The sequence below is a fragment of the Schistocerca cancellata genome, chromosome 1 (assembly GCF_023864275.1).
Source record: "Schistocerca cancellata isolate TAMUIC-IGC-003103 chromosome 1, iqSchCanc2.1, whole genome shotgun sequence".
Lineage (NCBI taxonomy): Eukaryota > Metazoa > Arthropoda > Insecta > Orthoptera > Acrididae > Schistocerca > Schistocerca cancellata.
This window is the reverse complement of record NC_064626.1, coordinates 956034355-956053727: the sequence shown is the minus strand read 5'-3', so window position 1 is coordinate 956053727 and position 19373 is coordinate 956034355.

Sequence of the window (19373 nt, the reverse complement as noted above, 5' to 3'; positions counted from 1 at the left end):
CACTGCCCTTCACACATACACACCCTGATATGCCGCAACCTTTGCTATGCAAATGATGCATGGATCTCCACCCCTCCTAAGTTCTAGAAGTCCCTCCAGATCCTTGGACACCTTTCTGCATCCGCTTACCTTCCCTCACAAGAATCCTTTACCAACTCAGCAAATCCCCAGCTCTCCTTACTCACACTGAACACCTTTGAATAGCCAACACCATTCATAAACTCGACTCCGACTATCCTAAAGTGTCCCCTCTCCTTCCCAATCCTAATATGCTGCCACACCTCTGCCTATACATCCACCAACCCTTCACCTGCAACCCTCCACTTCCACTCCGAAAGAAATTTCAGCTGTCTTCCTCACGTGGACCACGAACTCCTCCCCGACATATACTTGTTCTACGAACTCTACACACACCCTATTCTACCCACCCGAGAGCGTTCCCTTTTCCTCCTCTTTCTCTGCCATACTTCACCCTTTTCCCCTTCCCTACCGCTCCCAACCCCTCTTACTCTCCAATCTACAGCTCCCAGTACCAGTTGCCCCCTCTGTTTGTCCCTCACAGCCACCCCAGGCTATATCGCCACCTTTTCCCAGTTCACCATCCTTATCACCACGACTCCCCTATCTCCTTCGATCACTCCCCCATTCTTTTCCTCTACAATCCACCGTCTCAGAGCAAGTCCTTTTCCAGTTATAGTGAAAGCGCATGTTGCTCCGTTTTTAACGGTCAGTGTCTCTTCTGTCATCTTCAGTGTTTTTTCAATTGTTTTCGTGTTCAAGTGTTTTGTTTTTATCTGTACTATTGTCCACAATTTTTTCATTGTTTTAAAAACGATTCTCAAAGAAATCATTTTATTATTTATATTTTCTCCCAGTCATGTCACGTCTTCAATTATTTTTGAATAGACAGTACATGTGTCTTTTCGTTTTTCGGTTTTTAACATTTATGTTAGTACATATTACCTTCCACTGGCTGAAAAGGCGGGTTATCTACACCGCTGCCAGCCCCTCCCCTCCCCCCCCCCTCACCTGCCTAAATCGGGTGAGGGGGGAATGAAAAAATAAAAAAGAAAAAAATCCACATCTTTAATGTAAAACAAAGCATTCACAATTACAGCACGTGACAAACATGGAGAAACGACGTTAGCAATTAGTTGTCTTGGCCGAGTGGTTCTAGGCGCTACAGTCTGGAACCGGTCGCAGGTTCGAATCCTACCTCGGACATGGATGTGTGTGTGATGTCCTTAGGTTACTTAGGTTTAAGTAGTTCTAAGTTCTAGGGGACTGATGACCTCAGAGGTTAAGTCCCATGGTGCTCAGAGCCATTTGAATTAGTTGTGGGGAAAACAAACGTGTTAGGTGTCACAAATAACCGTGCCCATACAGAGAATAATGAAGGTAAAATAGTAACAGTATATGTAAGGTATAGACGAATAATATTAAAATGCCGGTCTGTATACTACGTCATTCATGAAATACGCCTTTTACTGCACAGCGTACGTCAATGGACTTGTGTGCAACCGAGCGAGGTGGCGCAGTGGTTAGACACTGGACTCGCATTCGGGAGGACGCCGGTTCAATCCCGCGTCCGGCCATCCTGATTTAGGTTTTCCGTGATTTTCCTAAATCGCTCCAGGCAAATTCCGGGATGGTTCCTTTCAAAGGGCACGGCCGACTTCCTTCCCCGTCCTTCCCTAATCCGATGAGACCGATGACCTCGCTGTCTGGTCTCCTTCCCCGAACCAACCAACCAACCAACTTGTGTGCAATTGTCACAGTTACTGATGGCACACCACAGCCGTCTCTTATAGTATAGCCATTATTTAAAAAAATGAAGCAGCTGAGGTAATTGACAGAGATAATTGAGATAATTAACAGAGGTAATCCTTACCATAACATGAACTTATACATTTTTTAAGAAATTCACTCAACTGGCAAATACATTTTATATGAGACAAACGAAATTTGTAGCGTACAGTGTTGTAAAATTGTTCTGATATAAAAATGAAACTGTAAAATAACATACTGTTACAGCGTAGTAAGATAGTATTTGCATAAAATGGAAGGATAAAATGAAACACTATGGCAGGATAGAACTTAAAAGACGTAAGTAACGCTGCTTACGCATATTGACTCCGAACATATTATTAGTATAGGGTATGATGGATCAAAATAAAATACTGTATTATGACATCACAGAGTGAATATAAAATACAGTCCTTGAGCAACAGGTCAAGTTCAGAGAAACTGTTCAAAGATTTCTGTTTGCTCACTGAACTCCCGTCAGGATGCTTATGTAACTGTCTATATATCTTTCATAAGTATATTCATTACTCTGCCCTTACTTTGTGTAAAAGCTCAAGTGTGCTGTCAGTGTCCAGAGAAGCACTATTTTCAGTGCGTAAATAAACGATGAAAGCAGATGTGTTGTCCTCACAAGGCAAAGTGTGTTCCTTATATCGTACCTCGAGGTCTTGTCCCGTTTGTCCTATGTAGAACTTATTACAGTCACTGCAATGAATTTAGTACCTCCCTGACTGCGATTGGCGAACAAGTATTAGTAGTGTGTGTGATATTTTTCTGCAGATGATTATTGGCCATAGGGCTTATCTGAACCCTTGTGTTCTTAAATATTTTCGCTACTCTGTCTGACATTGGTCCTATAAAAAAATTAAAAGAATAAACAAATTTGTACACAGTCATTCTTGAAGTTTTTTGACACATTTTGGTAACTACACTCTTGGAATTTTGTGACTGTCTTTCTTATAGCATACCCCACGACAGTTCGTTCAGCATTTCAGTAACGCTATCACTCTGACAATATCACTCTGACCAAACCCCTCAGGAGTCACAAACCACTTGTCTGAAAACTTTCTACCTCTTTCGCTCATTCAACTTGGAAAGAATTACAGATTGACGAATGATACCAAGAATATTCTAAACTACCAATTTTGTGCATGAATTAAAGCTATTCCTTTTTCAAACTGAAACGTCTTATTCCTGCTGCAATCTATTTTTTCCACCTTTTACAGTAAGGCATCTGGAACAATGCAGTTTTGTTTTTATCTGGTAGACTTGCAGATATTGAAACAATTTACGCCATAATACATTAAGAAATTATTATTACAGTAATTCATTCTGTGGCCGAAATCTACGCTTACTTTCATCTCTTCACACGTTAGACGTCTCACTGCCACTTCACTTAAAAACACAGACACATTTTCACTCCACAATCTTTCGATTTTGTACTTTTCACATTTCGATAGCTATGTTCTGTAGAACAGCACCATTGGTCTGCTACTAGTTGCAAATTTTTCTTAGGGTAACTGTGAGCTACTTCTGTCGTGAATCGTTTCTTATTTTTTTACTCTAGTGTTGCCAACCCAATGGTTGTTTCCATACTGTTCTCTCTCTCTCTCTCTCTCTCTCTCTCTCTCCCTCTCTCTCTCTCTCTCTCTCTCTCTCTCTCTCTCTGTGTGTGTGTGTGTGTGTGTGTGTTCTTTCAACAAACATGAAAATCAGTCGTCAGCTGCACACAAATTTTGTTAGATGCGCTTTACATACTGATGGTCAGCATGTTGGTTGATGTACATCGCATATATTACTTACGGGTTGAGATTTGGCAGCCAAGAGGCTACTTATCGCACATATTATACATTCTTTTGCGATTTGACTCTTTTTGTCGATTCTGTAATAAAGGACACTATCACACGATCTTTATTTGACGTCGTCTTATCTGTGATTTGAGCCTATTTCAAAATTCTGAAGATGACAGTTTAAACTATTGAAACTGGTAAAGTGAATCTAATAATATTTTCGTGCAGCTGATGACTATAGCTACCAACAAAATCCTGTATATTTGTGTTGATGTGTTTCTTCATATCTACTTATCATTGATACTGGCATTAATTCGAGTCCCATTAATAATCGAAATTCCCAGCCCCACAACTTCTGTGAATGTACTTAGTCTGCAGTCGTTTGTTGTCTGGGCTGCAGGTCCACGGCTTCATATGTATGTCTGAGGCGAGTAATAAACAAACACTTACAATAAGCTTAATTTTTTACAGTTCTGCCCATAGACGACATGACACTGATGCACTGAACGACTGAAGTACCATATATTATTGCCCCTGTGAGGCAGTTTTGTCACCTTCGTCCTAGACAAAAACGATACAGCGCCATCTTCTGAACGAACCCCCATCTGTCGTCTGCAAGATAAGCCAAGGTCCTCACCACAACAACCGCCCATGCAAATGCTGTTGCCAAAAAACACCTCGCTTCATCTGAGGCTGATACTTTTATTCTAGCGGCTAGTGACGTCATTTCCATCACGTCAGACGAACCATTCGCGAGGATTAAAATGTGTCTACTCATGAAAATTAAATGTTGTCTTAGTGGGTAACAATGCAAATAGTTCTGTGCATCCAAATGATATTGAGATGAGACTTGCCATAACAAAAAGAAAAAAAAAACATGTCGGGATAACTATGTCACAATGGGAGTCAAGATAATACAGACAATTGTAGCTGCTATAAATCAAAATAACAGAAAACAACTATAATGCGAAAAATGCTGAAAATAAAAGATACAGGAATTATGTTCAGTTTTAGAGTGCCCGTGAAATTAACAAAATGTTTGCGTCACAAGGAACACAAAGAGGTTTCACTATACTTAGCTCCCACTGAGCACGTTTTCAATCCATATATTCGCGCAGACACGTTGTGTGACGTATATTTTTCAGCATATGAAACAGAGGAATGCACCCACAGAATATTAACAACAGTAAGGTGAGTTGCGGATGTATTGTGGCATACAAGAAACGTGATAAATGGATTTAGGAGCGTGCAAGCAATAGAACGCTCGTACGAGGCTTTGAGGAGGTTGATATTTTAAATGTAAAGCTCCAACAAATCAGAAGTTAGCGGGATATGAGAACAGATATGTAAAACGGATTTTTTTTTATCTCATGGCTGTCCAGTGAAATAGTATCTTAAAGAAACTTATTAATTTCGGTGAGTCAGTAATCTGGGACTGCGTGTGTTTATTTTGTTTACCTTTAATGTACAGACTGTGTGTATCCTAATAAATACTTGAGTTTGGTGCGCCGTAAGAAAGAGTTGTTTTGAAGAGGCCGTCTGGGAAGATAGACTCTAAGCCGTTGGTAGGTCATTTGGTAAGAATTGGAAGAGTAGACTGCTAACTATAGGCATCACATCTGTACAATGCAAATGAGTTGTATTTATTTATACGGATTCGAGAACAGAATGTGATAGTGCAGGATTGTAGAAATTGGACGTGTAAATTCCTGCATTCATTCATCCATTTTAACATGAACACTTAGGTACAAATAGTTTAAAATTTCTCTTGTCTTTCGTCTGTTATGTTGCTGAATTATTGTCATTCTCTTTTATTTCATAATAAACTTATTTGCTATTGCAATAATTATCTCAAGTGTAAACAGTTGATTTATAGTAGGTATCGTATAGCAAACTTTTTAACTCATGGAGTGATGTAATCAATCTAAGTGCCACACATCAGGAGCGCCTTTTGAAGTCCTTTAAAATGCCTGCTCTAACAACATTACTTCTCTGTGTCAGGCCTAACTTTCAGTGTATAAGTACCTTCGTAATTACTAATATTACCTTTTGTTTTGTTTAGGAGTGTGTTGAATGAATGTACTGAAAAGACATGTGTCTCTTGCAACATTCTTGTCTTGCAGGTTACTCCAAGTTAAATTGACGTCTTTTCTTTTTTTGCGTTGAACGCTGCTGTAAGTCGATCTATGAGGAAAACGTGCATACTATAAAAATGAACGGATGTATGTGTGTATGTTCCACATCTTCTCCTTAACCACTGAACAGCAGTCAACCAAACTTGGTACTCATATTCCTTACTGTTAGGTTACGTATCATAGTTCAAGGATATGACGTCATAAACTATAAAATATGTGAAACATTGCCGTAACACGCATTATGTTTAAATTTATTACCTCCATGCTATTAACTCAATACGCTATAAGTTTTACGGACAATATCCAAATACGCCGTTAAATACACCTGCAAAATACTACCATGGTGCGACAAATAACTAGCAGATATGATGTCATAAACACTGAGATGTGTGAAAAACTGCAGCATTGTGCAGGACATTTAAATTTGTTACTTCTTTGCTTCTAACTCTGTTCGTCGTAGTTCCAGGACATGTGAAACTTCCCCTTTAAAAATTAAGAATCACAGTGCTAGAAAAACTCTTACGTTATCTGATTTTCAAACAGCTGAGCAAAACTGAACGTACTCATTTCTCTCTTTACTCATTCTAATCATCACTAAACTGATACACAATATTTTTTTTAGCGCAACGCAATCTGATTTTCAATAATCCCTTCAAAAGGATGGCCCTGACTAACAATAACTTATACCTTTCATGAATATCTTACCTCACAAAAATCTTCGTTACTCGAACTACTGCAATACAGCGAGCGCCAATACTGCCAGCTAAATAAAAGATTCTATCTACTGAAGTCTCTAACTACTGATAGGCATAGTTAGAAAATGAAAGATTTTGATACAGAACAAGCAATGTATTTACCTTAATAATGTTCAGTTCATGACATCCAGTCTTACAAATTTCCTTTTTCTGACGAACATGCGACCAGATCGTCCGCTCTCAAAACTCTCCCCACATCCACCACTGGTGGCGGTTCACCTCCAACTGACCAACGCTACGCGTTGTTCACATCCAACCGCCCATCACTACACTAGCGAATATTCCAACAATGAGACCAACCAACCACAGGCTGCACACAGCGCAGTCAACGATTATCATACAGAGCACTACGTGGCGTTACCAACATAAAACCTAAACACCCTCCTTACATAGCCCCCATGCTCCCCTAAAAAAATTTTACATATTGTTTTGGACAGTGGCCAATACTCATTTGCTAAAATTTTTTATATTAACGCTAATAAATATATCAAATGCACACAATTATTGACGCACTGTTGGTCAGACGCAAAAATTGTTCACACAGTCCATAAAGACAGTCCTGATCATTCACCACAGTAGTAATTACAGTTTTTGCACAAAGTCTGAGCAGTAAAAGAAAAAGCACACGGAAGTAGTGGCTTTCCATGCAGTCTTCAAGGAATAGTGTTGTCCTTCCAACAAAAGATTGTGCTGACTCTTGACATGCAGACAGGTAATGGGCCACAATAGAGCGAACCCACAGTGGAGTCAGTCGAAGTTTTGAATAATATTGGTAGGTAGGTCATCACAGAGCAGACCCACTGTAGTCCTGGTAGAGATTATGGTATATGTGGGCCGCCAAAGGTGCAGATCCACTGTAGTCCTTGTAGAGATGGCCAGCAGCCATCTGTTGCGACTGTGCAGGTGCACAATCACCATTGAAGAGTCTAGCAGACAATACAGAAAGTCCATAAACCACCACTTGAGCACTCGAAAACGCCTTGGAATGTCCTAGGAACCATCAGTGCTGTTAATCAGTGCATTGCTGAATTATCAAACATGTGTGACCTCTAACAGTCCCTTTCTTTTAACTTCTCACATATTGTGCGTATACTATGACCAACAGAAACGTGTGCAGTGAAATGAAACCCTACTATACACATATTTTGAAGAACTGGTGTCTAAACAATTACAAATTTACAGCAGAAGAATACAGTTATAAAGGTACAGAAAACATCATTAAAGAACATAACATACAGATAACATTTGTAGTAATACAGGCTTTACAAAAGAATAGAAATAAACATACACATCAGTGTTACAGGAATTATGACATAAGTAAATAAATAAAAGACGAGAATATCTTTTGAAACATTAACTTCACACATGAGCATTGAAAACAGAAGAGAATAAATAATGTTTAAACATCTTTACAGTAAAGAACATATTATTAATGCAAATTGTATTTGAGGATAATAGTATTCCTCATCATAGTGAATGTTGCTTAGTATTAGAAAATTCTACCACATAACACTTATCAGCTAAACACATAATGACAGGAAGAATATAGACACACAAGGATACACATAAACACATAGCGAAATCACACAAAAGCAAAGGACAGGGTTTGTTTTCAGTATAGCATTTGCTACTGCAGTACTTATATTATTTGATTTGCAAACAAAACTTTCTTTACTTCTCGGATATCACCCATTAGTTCATCATTATTCCCAAAAAGTCCTGTCTATGCCTGCTTTCTGTATTCTGTTCATATCCTCTTTCAAAGTAATTATTCTTCATTGTACACTGCAGTTTTTTTGGCCAAACTTTTTCATATAACTTCCAATGCATTCTTTTCCTGTTCTTCATACTTAGTTTTTATATAGTATCCCCCCCTTAAGCTAACTTAAGTCTACTGAGCTCAGATACAAAATATAAGGGATGAGGCAATGTCGCAGCACAAACATTAACAGAAACAAAAATGAGAAAAAATGCAAAGTGGCACAGCAAGCAGCACTAAATATAAGTTAGAAAAGCAAATGCGACATTACAGCTAATATGAGCCAATGTGCAGCAACAAGAAAAATAAATAGGCAGTAAAAGTGGGTTAGCAGAGTAATACAAAGTGAAAATCAGTAGGACTTTTGAAACGTCCCCTTACAAAAATTATACATGACTGTGTTTAAACTGACACACAATATGTTTTAGCGCAACGCAATCTGACTTTCAATAATCGCTACAAAAGAATGGCCCTGACTAACATTAACCTATACCTTTCACAGATCACTTACCTCACAAAAATCTTCGTTACTCGAACTACTGCAATACAGCGAGCGCCACTACTGCCAGCTAAATAAAAGATACAAACTACTGAAGGCACTAACTACTGATAGGCATAGTTAACAAATGAAAGATTTTGATAGAGAACAAACAATGTATTTACCTTAATAGTGTTCCAAAGTCATAATATATATCAATTCATGATATCCAGTCTTACAAATTTACTGTCTCTCTTGGACACACGTCCAGATCGTCCACTCTCAAAATTCCACCATCTCTCTCCCCACATCTACCACTGCTGGCGGCTCACCTCCAACTGCGCAACGCTACATGCTGTTAACATCCAGCTGCCCAACACTACAATAGCAAACAACAATGCAAACCAGCCACAGACTTCACACAGCACAGCCAGTGATTTTCATACAGAGCGCTATGTGGCGTTACCAATAAAAAAACCTGAACAGCCTACTTACATAGCCCCCATGCTCCCCACAAAAGTTTTACAAATTGTTTTGGGCACTGGCCAATACATATTTGTTAAAATTTTTTCACAGTTACAATAACAAAGAAGTCAAATGCACACACTTATCGATACAGTGTTGGTCAAAAGCTGAAATTTTCTCACAGTCCATAAAGCCAGTCCTTATCATTCATCACAGTAAAATTGCAGTGTTTTTCTCAAAGTCTGAGCAGTAAAAGAAAATGCACACGGAAGTAGTGGATTTCCATGCAGTCTTGAAGAAGTAGTGTTGTCCTTCCAACGGAAAGACAGTGCTGACTCTTGACATGCAGACAGGTAATGGGCCACAACAGAGCATACCCACAGCAGAGTCAGTCAGAGTTGAAGAATATTGGTAGGTAGGTCATCACAGAGTAGACCCACTGTAGTCCTGGTAGAGAGTTTGGTATTGATGGGCCACCAGAGGTGCAGACCCACTGCAGTCCTCGTATAAATAATGGTATTGGTGAGAGGTGCAGACCCACTGCAGTCCTTGTATAAATAATGGTATTGGTGAGTCATCAAAGGTGTAGACCCACTGTAGTCCTTGTAGAGATGAGCTCAGATGCTAAACTAAGAGATGAGGCAATGCAGCACCACAAAACAATTAACACAAACAGCAATGACAAAAAAATGTAAATTGGCAAAGCAAGCAGCAGTATATCTAAATTAGCAGAGCAAATGCAACATTACAACGAATATGAGCCAATTTGCAGCAACAAGAAAGATGAATCAATAGTAAAACTGGCTTAACAGAGTAATACAAAGTGAAATTCAGTAGCACTATGCCTGGCACACAGCAGCAGCAAATGCAATAACTTATACCTAAACATGACAAAGCTCAAGCAGAAAAAATATTACAGTAAAAATGGCCATGCTTAATACCTATGTCACTTCTTAATACTAGAGTGATGCATCACAATTTATTCTACAAAAGAAATTACCAAGTACTTGAAAAGAAAATTATGTATGCAGTTACTGTTACTAGTCCCTTCATATTGTTCTTTCCTTTCCAAGTGCTCCTTTTTTGGAAGAATGTGAATCATAACATTATTATCTAACAGATCTGTTGACAGAAAGTGTTCACATTAGTAAATGCATTTAATTTTATTTTATAAAACCAATGATGCAACACACCTGGAAAACAGATATCAAATAAAATAAGTAACTATGTACAAAGTAAAGCATAAAAATATCGTTCAGTAGTCATGAGGCATTTCATAAGTTAGTAGAAATTCTCTCAATTCTCATAAAAAGACACTTGTCATAATCAGGTGCGCAGATGTACGAATATTTCCCATCAATTCATAAGCATTTCAGTAAGTAGCACAAAGTACATGCTCCACAGTATAATCATATGTTTCCAAGTAATAGCGTGTCATATTTGTGATGCTTTCTACAAAGGAATGTCAATAGCGAGGTTAATGGCCTCTTTTTTCTCCACCTGTGCCTCTGAAAGGCAGACACTAATGGCTTTTTTCCAGGTGACTGTCGCAGAGTTGGGTTCTTACAGTGAATTACGTCAAGGTGACCTACCTTCCTTACCGAAATATTTGCGACATCAGTTTCCGCTACAGTGACAGTTTCATACAAATAAAATTTCACAGGTCGAAATATTTGCGTTACAAATCTGTAGAAACGAAATCCTATAAATATAACAGTGTCCAAAAAATTTTCACCAGCATTGTGATACATTCACACATGTACATACATTTCATAACTCTTAAAGTACGATTCTTGGTTTCCAACATCCTTTTTCACAAGTCAGAGTCCCTAACCACTACTCATTATTCCATACCTTTTTACACATATACATATTCGTCGACACTTCTTCAATATTTCATCGTAATAAATATGTAGCATAATCAAATTCTTCATATATCATCAGCTTACTGATCATAAACATACCTCAACAGCATAATACACATCGTCGTCGTAATAATATCATAACATCTCAGTCAATTCTCAAAATCGTTGTAGCTTCCTCCAATAATTTCAAAACCTAAAAAATATTTTCTGCTCATTTCAATAGTGTCATCTACCTCAAACGTACTTTAAAAATCATGATCCCATACCAAATACATCATTCAGAGCTCTCATAGTATCACAATGGTTCTGAAAAAGTGTGAACAGTTCACTCAGTACAGACAAAATACAATTTCATAAGTGTGAAGTTATCCAACTGTATAATTGCATATACATGTGTCACTGACATAGTAAAAAAGTTTTTGTTTCTCTGTTAAATAATCAGATAGCTGTGTAATTCAGTGTCAGAGAAATATGGTACCGATGCCATATGAAACGTCCCCTTAGAAAAATTATACATAACTGTGTTTAAACTGACACACAATATTTTTTAGCGCAATGCAATCTGACTTTCAATAATCCCTACAAAAGAATGGCCCTGACTAACATTAACCTATACCTTTCACAAATCACTTACCTCACAAAAATCTTTGTTACTTGAATTACTGCAATACAGCGAGCGCCACTACTGCCAGCTAAATAAAAGATACAAACTACTCAAGGCACTAACTACTGGTAGGCATAGTTAACAAATGAAAGATTTTGATAGAGAACAAACAATGTATTTACCTTAATAGTGTTCAAAAGTCATAATATATATCAGTTCATGATATCCAGTCTTACAAATTTACTGTCTCTCTTGGACACACGTCCAGATGGTCCGCTCTCAAAATTCCGCCATCTCTCTCCCCACGTCCACCACTGCTGGCGGCTCACCTCCAACTGCGCAACGCTATGCACTGTTAACATCCAGCTGCCCAACACTACAATAGCAAGCAACAATTCAAACCAGCCACAGACTGCACACAGCACAGCCAGTGATTTTTATACAGCGCACTACGTGGCATTACCAATAAAAAAACCTAAACAGCCTACTTACACTATGCCTGGCAAACAGTAGCAGCAAAAGCAATAACTTATACCTAAACATGACAAAGCTCAAGCAGAAAAAATGTTACAGTAAAGATAGGAAATGTCTAATACCTATGTCACATCTTAACACTAGAGTGATGCATCACAATAACCTACTCTACCAAACAACTTACCAAATCTTTGAAAAATTTATGTGCACAATTCCTGTGAAGGGAAATGTCTATTTACATCCTAATGTTTATATCAGTTCTCTTCCTGTAGTTCTTTCGCTTCCCAGTGCTCCTTTTTTTTAAGAAAGTAGATCATAAAATTATTATTTAATGGATCTGCAGGCCGAAAATATTTACATTAATACATCTACTAAATTTTATTTTAATCAATGCTGCAGCACAGCTAGAAGCTAGATATTAAACAAAATGAGCAAATATATACATAAAGAAAGGCATTAAATGTCATTTAGTAGCAATATGGCATCTCCTAAGGCAGTAAAAAATCTGTCAACTAGAAAGACAGTAGTCACAATCAGGTGTGTAGACGTAAAATATTTCTCATTTCATTAGGCATTTCAGAAAATATCAGAAAATACAAACTCCAATGTGGTATCATATGTCTTCAAGTATGGATGTGTCGTATTTGCGATACTTCCTACAAGGAAATGTCAACAGCGAGGCTAATGGCCTCTTCTCTCCAACTGTACCTCTGAAAGGCACACACTAATGGCTTTTTTCCAGGCGACTGTCGTGCAGCTGGGCACCCACAGTGCATTATGTCAAGGTCACCTACCTTCCTTACTGAAATATTTATGACAGCATTTTCTACTACAGTGATGGTCTCATATACATAAAAAAATTAACAGGTTGAAAATTTACATTACAAATGTGTAGAAACAAAATCCCATAAGCATAAGTGTTCAAAAATTACTGTCAGCGTAGTAGTACTCACATTCACGCATGTCCACACATTTCATAACTCTTAAAGTACGATTCTTGGTATCCAACATCTTGTTTCACAAACCAGAGTCCCTAACTCCTACTCATCATTTATATACATATAAACAAGTAATCACATTCCTCATATAGCATCATCTTATTGATAATAAACATACCCCAACAGCATAATACAAATCGTCATCGTAATAACATCATCATAACAGATCAATCATATCTCAAAATTGTCGCAGCTTCTTGCAATAATTTAAAAACCTAAAAATAATTCTCTGCTCGTGTAATGTACCTCAAACGTACTTCAAAGATGATGATCCCATACAAAATACATCATTCAAAGCTCACATAGTATCACAAGGGTTCTGAAAAAATATGAACAGTTCACAAAGTACAGACAAAATACAATTTTGTAAGTGTGAATTCACTGACGTAGTAAAAAAAAAAATGATCTTTTCTCTTAAATGATCAGATAGCTGTGTAATTCTGTGTTAGAGAAACATGGTAGCGATGTGTAAAGTTGTATAAGCAAATACCATATTAGCCAGGGCTTCTAGCGCTTGCCACACGCTTAGTACACAAAGCAGGCGTGTACGCCCTGAGGATTAATGTAATTATAATCTCGGGTGTTAGAGATTATAGCAACTGAATGAAATGTCTCACCGACAACCTTGTAAGTCAAGAATCTTTCTAAAAATGTTCCAAGTACAAAAATTAATCACTCAAATGCGTTTCCTGTGGTTCTAAACTGTGCATCTTGCTGTAAGATAATTTCTGTCATCACTTAACGGTAAAAATGTGCCAAGTGTCGTAGTTATCATCGTCCATAAGCAAAGTTCTCCAGAAGTCAATGAACTCACCTCGTCATAAACAAAAGCAAAATGCTATGTGTATAGCTGTCGTAATTATTACTCTCATTGCCGTGATCAAGAAAATACTGTACTGTAATGTATTGTTGTGTTATGAAAAATCTCTCTCTCATTGTAGCTATGCCACAAAGGTTACTACTAAAACATGTTTTACATTCCAGAAGAATGTAGAAAAACTGTGCAGACACAAAACAAATACAGTGCAAAAGCAATAATGTAAATTGTGTTACTCATTAGTAACATAATGATATAATCGTGTAGCTGTCAAATAAACTAACCACTGTGTCATCTTAGAAAGTACTTTAAATCCAGAATGTCTTTTCAAGTAAACCAAAATATTGCATTGAAATCTCATTAGCAGAATATATTGCAAGTATGTAATCATTAAAGTCGTTACATATTCGTGCAACCAACAAACAAGAATGTACACATAATAACACTGTGTCGTCTGTTCCTATATAAATGCACTCGTAATTACTGTCTAAATAAGTTCCCTAGGATCTTGACTGGATAGTTAACTTCAAAACATTGTTGCATGTTAACAGTTTCTAAGTGCGACAAAGTATACTAGTAACATGAAGCAGAAATCTTATAGCAACGACTAATTCAGAAATCAAATTATCTCTAAATAAATGGTTTTACATGAGAAATGTGGTGTAGTTCTTTACTTTTCTTAGTACACAGAGTGTCATCTTCAAAGCTATTATCATGCCGTATAAGTCGGTAAAGAATACTGGAATTTTTCTCAAGGTTAGCTTATGTTATTTTTCACAAGCCCAGCTGGTGGACGAGACAGTGTGTCCACAAGAATGTACTCCTTGCCGGGAATAAAGACTATTCTGAAGTGGAATTCTTGTAGAACAATGCCCAATGTTTTAACCTGTCATGATTTAATTTTGAAGACATAAGAAATTGTAATGCACGATGATCATTGTATACTTTTACATGTATACCAGAAAGAAAGAAACTGAATTTGTTAAATTCCCAAATGTTAGCTAAAGCTTCCAATTCAGCGACGGAATAATTCTTTTCAGATTTTGATAGCACGTGGCTAGCAAATGCAATGGTTTTCTGAACAGTAGTGTCATTTTTTGTGGCTTCTTGAAATAAGTGGGCACCAAGACCAACTTTAGAAGAATTCGTGCTAAGACAGAAATCTTGTGACAGATTTGAGTCAGCTAGTATTGGCGCATTAAATAGTGCTTCTATCAAAGAATTGAATTCCAACTGTGCCTGTTCGTCCCAGTTCCAAATAGTATTTCTTCCAGTGAGAGAACAAAGTTTTGATGTTACTACTAGAATTTACATTTTCAGAAAACGATGGTAAAAATTTACAAGACCTAGAAAACTGTAGACTTGTTTTTTTGTAGATGGAACTGGAATGGCTCTGATTTCTTCTAAATTTTCAGGATCCGGTTGAATGCCTTCAGAAGAAATTATGTGTCACAAAAACTTCACATTTCTCCTACCGAATTCAGACTTTTCCAACTTAACTGTAATTCCAGATTCTGAAAAAATGCGTAACACACTGTTGAGGATGCGATTATGGTGTTCCCATGAGGCTTCTGCTATTAGAATATCGTCCACATATAAGGTGATATGACGTTTTAAGAACTCAGGTAATACGGAATTTAGTCCATGAATGAATGCTGCCAAAGAAATGTTCAAACCAAAAAGAAGTTTCCGAAATTGATAAGAAACACCGAAACAAAGAAAAGCTATGTATTTTCTACATTCTGGATGAAGTTCGATCTGAGTGAAGCTGGATCTGAGCTCAATAGAAGACAACACTTTTACACCATTAAAATTTTGAAGTTCTTCCAACATTTGCGGTCTGTCTGTTTCAGGAATGATGATAGTATTTATTTGTCTCGAATCTAAGACAAGCCTGATCGATCCATTTTTCTTCTCAACAACATGTAAAGGACTGTTGTATGAGCTTACTGCATACTCAATAATGCCCTTGTTGAGCATAGATTGTATTTCCGTTCTGACACGGTCCCTATAATGTGCTGCAATTACGTATGGTCTGACGAAAAATTTAACATGCTCACTAACACGAGACTGGTATTGAAACCCCTTGATTGTTCCTGTTTTGTGAGTAAAAACTGTGGAATGTGCTTGTAAAATGTCAAAAAGGTCCTGCCTATCAGTGTTATTACAGTTCTCAATTGTTTGAATTTTATTCTGAATTAAGTCATTAGTATCAAATACATCATCGATATCATCCCTGTCAATACTTGCAGAGTGATTATTAGTGTCAAGTTCCGTCGAAAGTTCCGAACTGTTGTCTAACAAGAGGTAAAGCCAACTAATTTCCTCGTCATGGTTTGAGAGCCAAACTTCAAATTTCAAAGCTATTGACTCACCTTCTTTCTCTAAACTTATTTCAGCATCGTGAAAGCCCAAGACTGCTTTGTATTCATTCAAAAAGTCTACTCCCAATATAATTTCCGTCGACAATAATGGAACAATAAGAAAGTTCATAAAGAATCTCTGGCTTTGACAAAAAATTTCTCAGCTAGTTTGCTGGCGTACATCTACACTTTTTCCAAAATGTGCACCTTCTAATTTAATCTTACGTAATGGAAATGTGGGGCAATTGTGCGATTTGTTGTATTTGTTAAAAGCTGTTTCACTAATTAATGAAATGGGACTGCCGTAGTGCCGTAAATTTTACGTCATTTATTATAATGTGAATTACAGGATATGCAATGTTGTTCTGTTTTACGTCGTGTTCGTGGAGTAAGATGTCCCCAATGTCTTCCATTTTTACGTAATTAATAGCTACGGCAGCTACGTCGTCAGTTTCATAAGTACATTTTGTGGCTGCCAACAGTGTGAGTCATTGTCTACTGTATCTTTGTTGTCGCACGTCGTTATTGGGATTTGGAGATCTAACCTCTACAATTTCAACTTATCGAGAGGGCCGTGCTCTGTTTGAATCACGTTAATTTTGGTTAAATTCTGGTCTATTGTTAAGATTATATCGTCTGTCGTCTTGTCGATAGTTTCCATAGTTTCTTTCTTGTTGGTCACGTGGTGGAGAATTTCTCCCAGAATCGTAAATGCGCGGTGGACCGTTGCGTCTGAAGTTATTCTGTCTCCCTCGATAATAATTATTTTGGTTCCCATATTGTCTCCTTCTCTGACTGTCTGTCATAGTCATTCCCACGGAGAGGTGATCTTTTTCTGTAATTATTATTACTCTGCCAATTGTTGTTATACGGGTGGTGTCTGTTTTGATCACGATTTGCACTGTAAGAATAGCCTTGACGTGTCACGTTATTATTTCTGTCGTCACGAAATTGTGACAGATGTGACCTGTGATTGTTGTTTTCCTGGTTTCGCGGCCCGCGATTGTCAGTGTCAATTTCCAATTCTTGTAACAGTCCATGAAAAGCTTCGATGTCGTCTTTGCAACGTCCTGCCAAAATAATATGTCTCAAATGTTCGGGTAATTTGATTAAGCAAATGCGGATTAGTTTGAGAGGCTGTATGGGTTTGACAGGTACTGATGCTTGTGCAACAACTCTTCAAAATGTTTGATGAGTCTGGAAAATTCAGATTGTTCAAAGTGTTTCATCACTATAATTCTACGTTTTACTTGGTCTTGAGTAGCTTGAGACCAGTATGCTGAGAGGAAGGCATGATAAAATTCTCCTTCACTGTGACAGTGGCGAGTGATCGAACGCATTCTTAGAGCAGGTTCATTTTCCAAATAGCCACACATAAATTCCAGTCTGTGCTCTAATGACCAGTTGGGAGGAAAACAATGAGAGAATTGATGAAGCCACGCTTGTGGATGAATATCGTTGCCAGAATTCTTAAATGTTTTGAATTTACATGTAGTAATACACAGCTTATAGTCAAAATCATCATATCGGCGAGTCGCATATCGGTCATTGTTACATCGTGTCGGCGGTTCCATCTCAAAATTCGGTGCACCTTACCAATTTCTTTCATAATTTCCGAAATGCCCTGTGTTATTATTTTGTGGCTTTTCCATATCTCTTAAGTCCCTCTTCCCGTATTGGAGCGCGAGTGTGCTCTGAAATATGTAATTCTTGTATTATTTGTGCCAACTGATCTTGTACTTCCCAGATTTCACTTTTGTGTTGCGTATTAATTTTGTTTGAATTTTCTAATTTGTTCGTACACTTCTGTGTCAGTAAAGGCTACTGGTTTTGTGTCATCCAGATCATCATCTACCTTTGTAGATAACTTAGTGACCTGATCCGAAAGTTCGGCTGCTTTCTCCGATAATGAACTGATTTCCTCAGTGTGTTTTTATGAACCAAGGTCCGGAGTGTCCATTTGTGTTGAAAGCGTATCTACTACGTCCTTTAAGTTTCCTTGAGCTTTTGCAAGATGCGTAACCGAATCGGTAGATACAACTGCGTCAATTTTAGCTTACAAGGTGTCGTGATTTTCACGAAGAGTAGTTCGCAAATCTATTATGGCTGCTTCGTGATTCCGTAATGCATTTTCATGACGCGAAAAAATAGGTTGAAAATGCTCACAAATTTGTGTTTTTACGTCATTACAGACCTTTTGACATTTAGATTCGGTTTTAAGTAAATCTGCAGTTAAATCCTCACGTGCTTGTTCAAGCATTTGTTCCATTGAGTCTAACTTTTGAAGCTGTTACTGTGTTTGTCTCTGATTTTGTTCCATTGTGTCTAGGTTTTGAAGCTGTTGCTGTGCCTGTCTCGGATTTTGTTCCATTGTGTCTAACTTTCAAAGCTGTTGTCTCATTTGTTGCATTAATTGTAATAACAATGCACTGAATGCACTGAAACATGTTCCTCTGTGCTTTTTGGCAGTGCATTTGCACCGGAAACATTCGCATTTTGAAAAGCAGAAAATGTGTCTTGACTTAATTGAGGAAAGGGTAATGACGCAAAACCTGAATCTACAGTATTTGCAAGATTGCGTCCTGTTATTTCGGATTCCTGAGAGGAGCTGTTGCCGACCGATCGATCGACAGTACATCACTCTTCACTGATTGTTTCACTGTCTACGCCATTATTTATTTCCTGGTCCATTTCCCTATGCACAATTACCAAATTACTATTCTGAGCCGGCCGCGGTGGCCGAGCGGTTCTAGGCGCTTCAGTCTGGGACCGCGCTGCTGCAACGGTCACAGGTTCGAATCCTGCCTCGGGCATGGATGTGTGTGATGTCCTTGGGTTAGTTGGGTTTAATTAGTTCTAAGTCTAGGGGACTGATGACCTCAGATGTTAAGTCCCATAGTGCTCAGAGTCATTTGAACTATTCAGAATATTTGTTAATTAATTACACGGTGGCGCTAACAAACTATTCTCGTCTTCACTGTCATTTCTCAGTTTACTTTGGAGCCAAGTATTACGTTTTTCACACGCCATAATTGTCACAATATTTCACACGACAACACAGAAA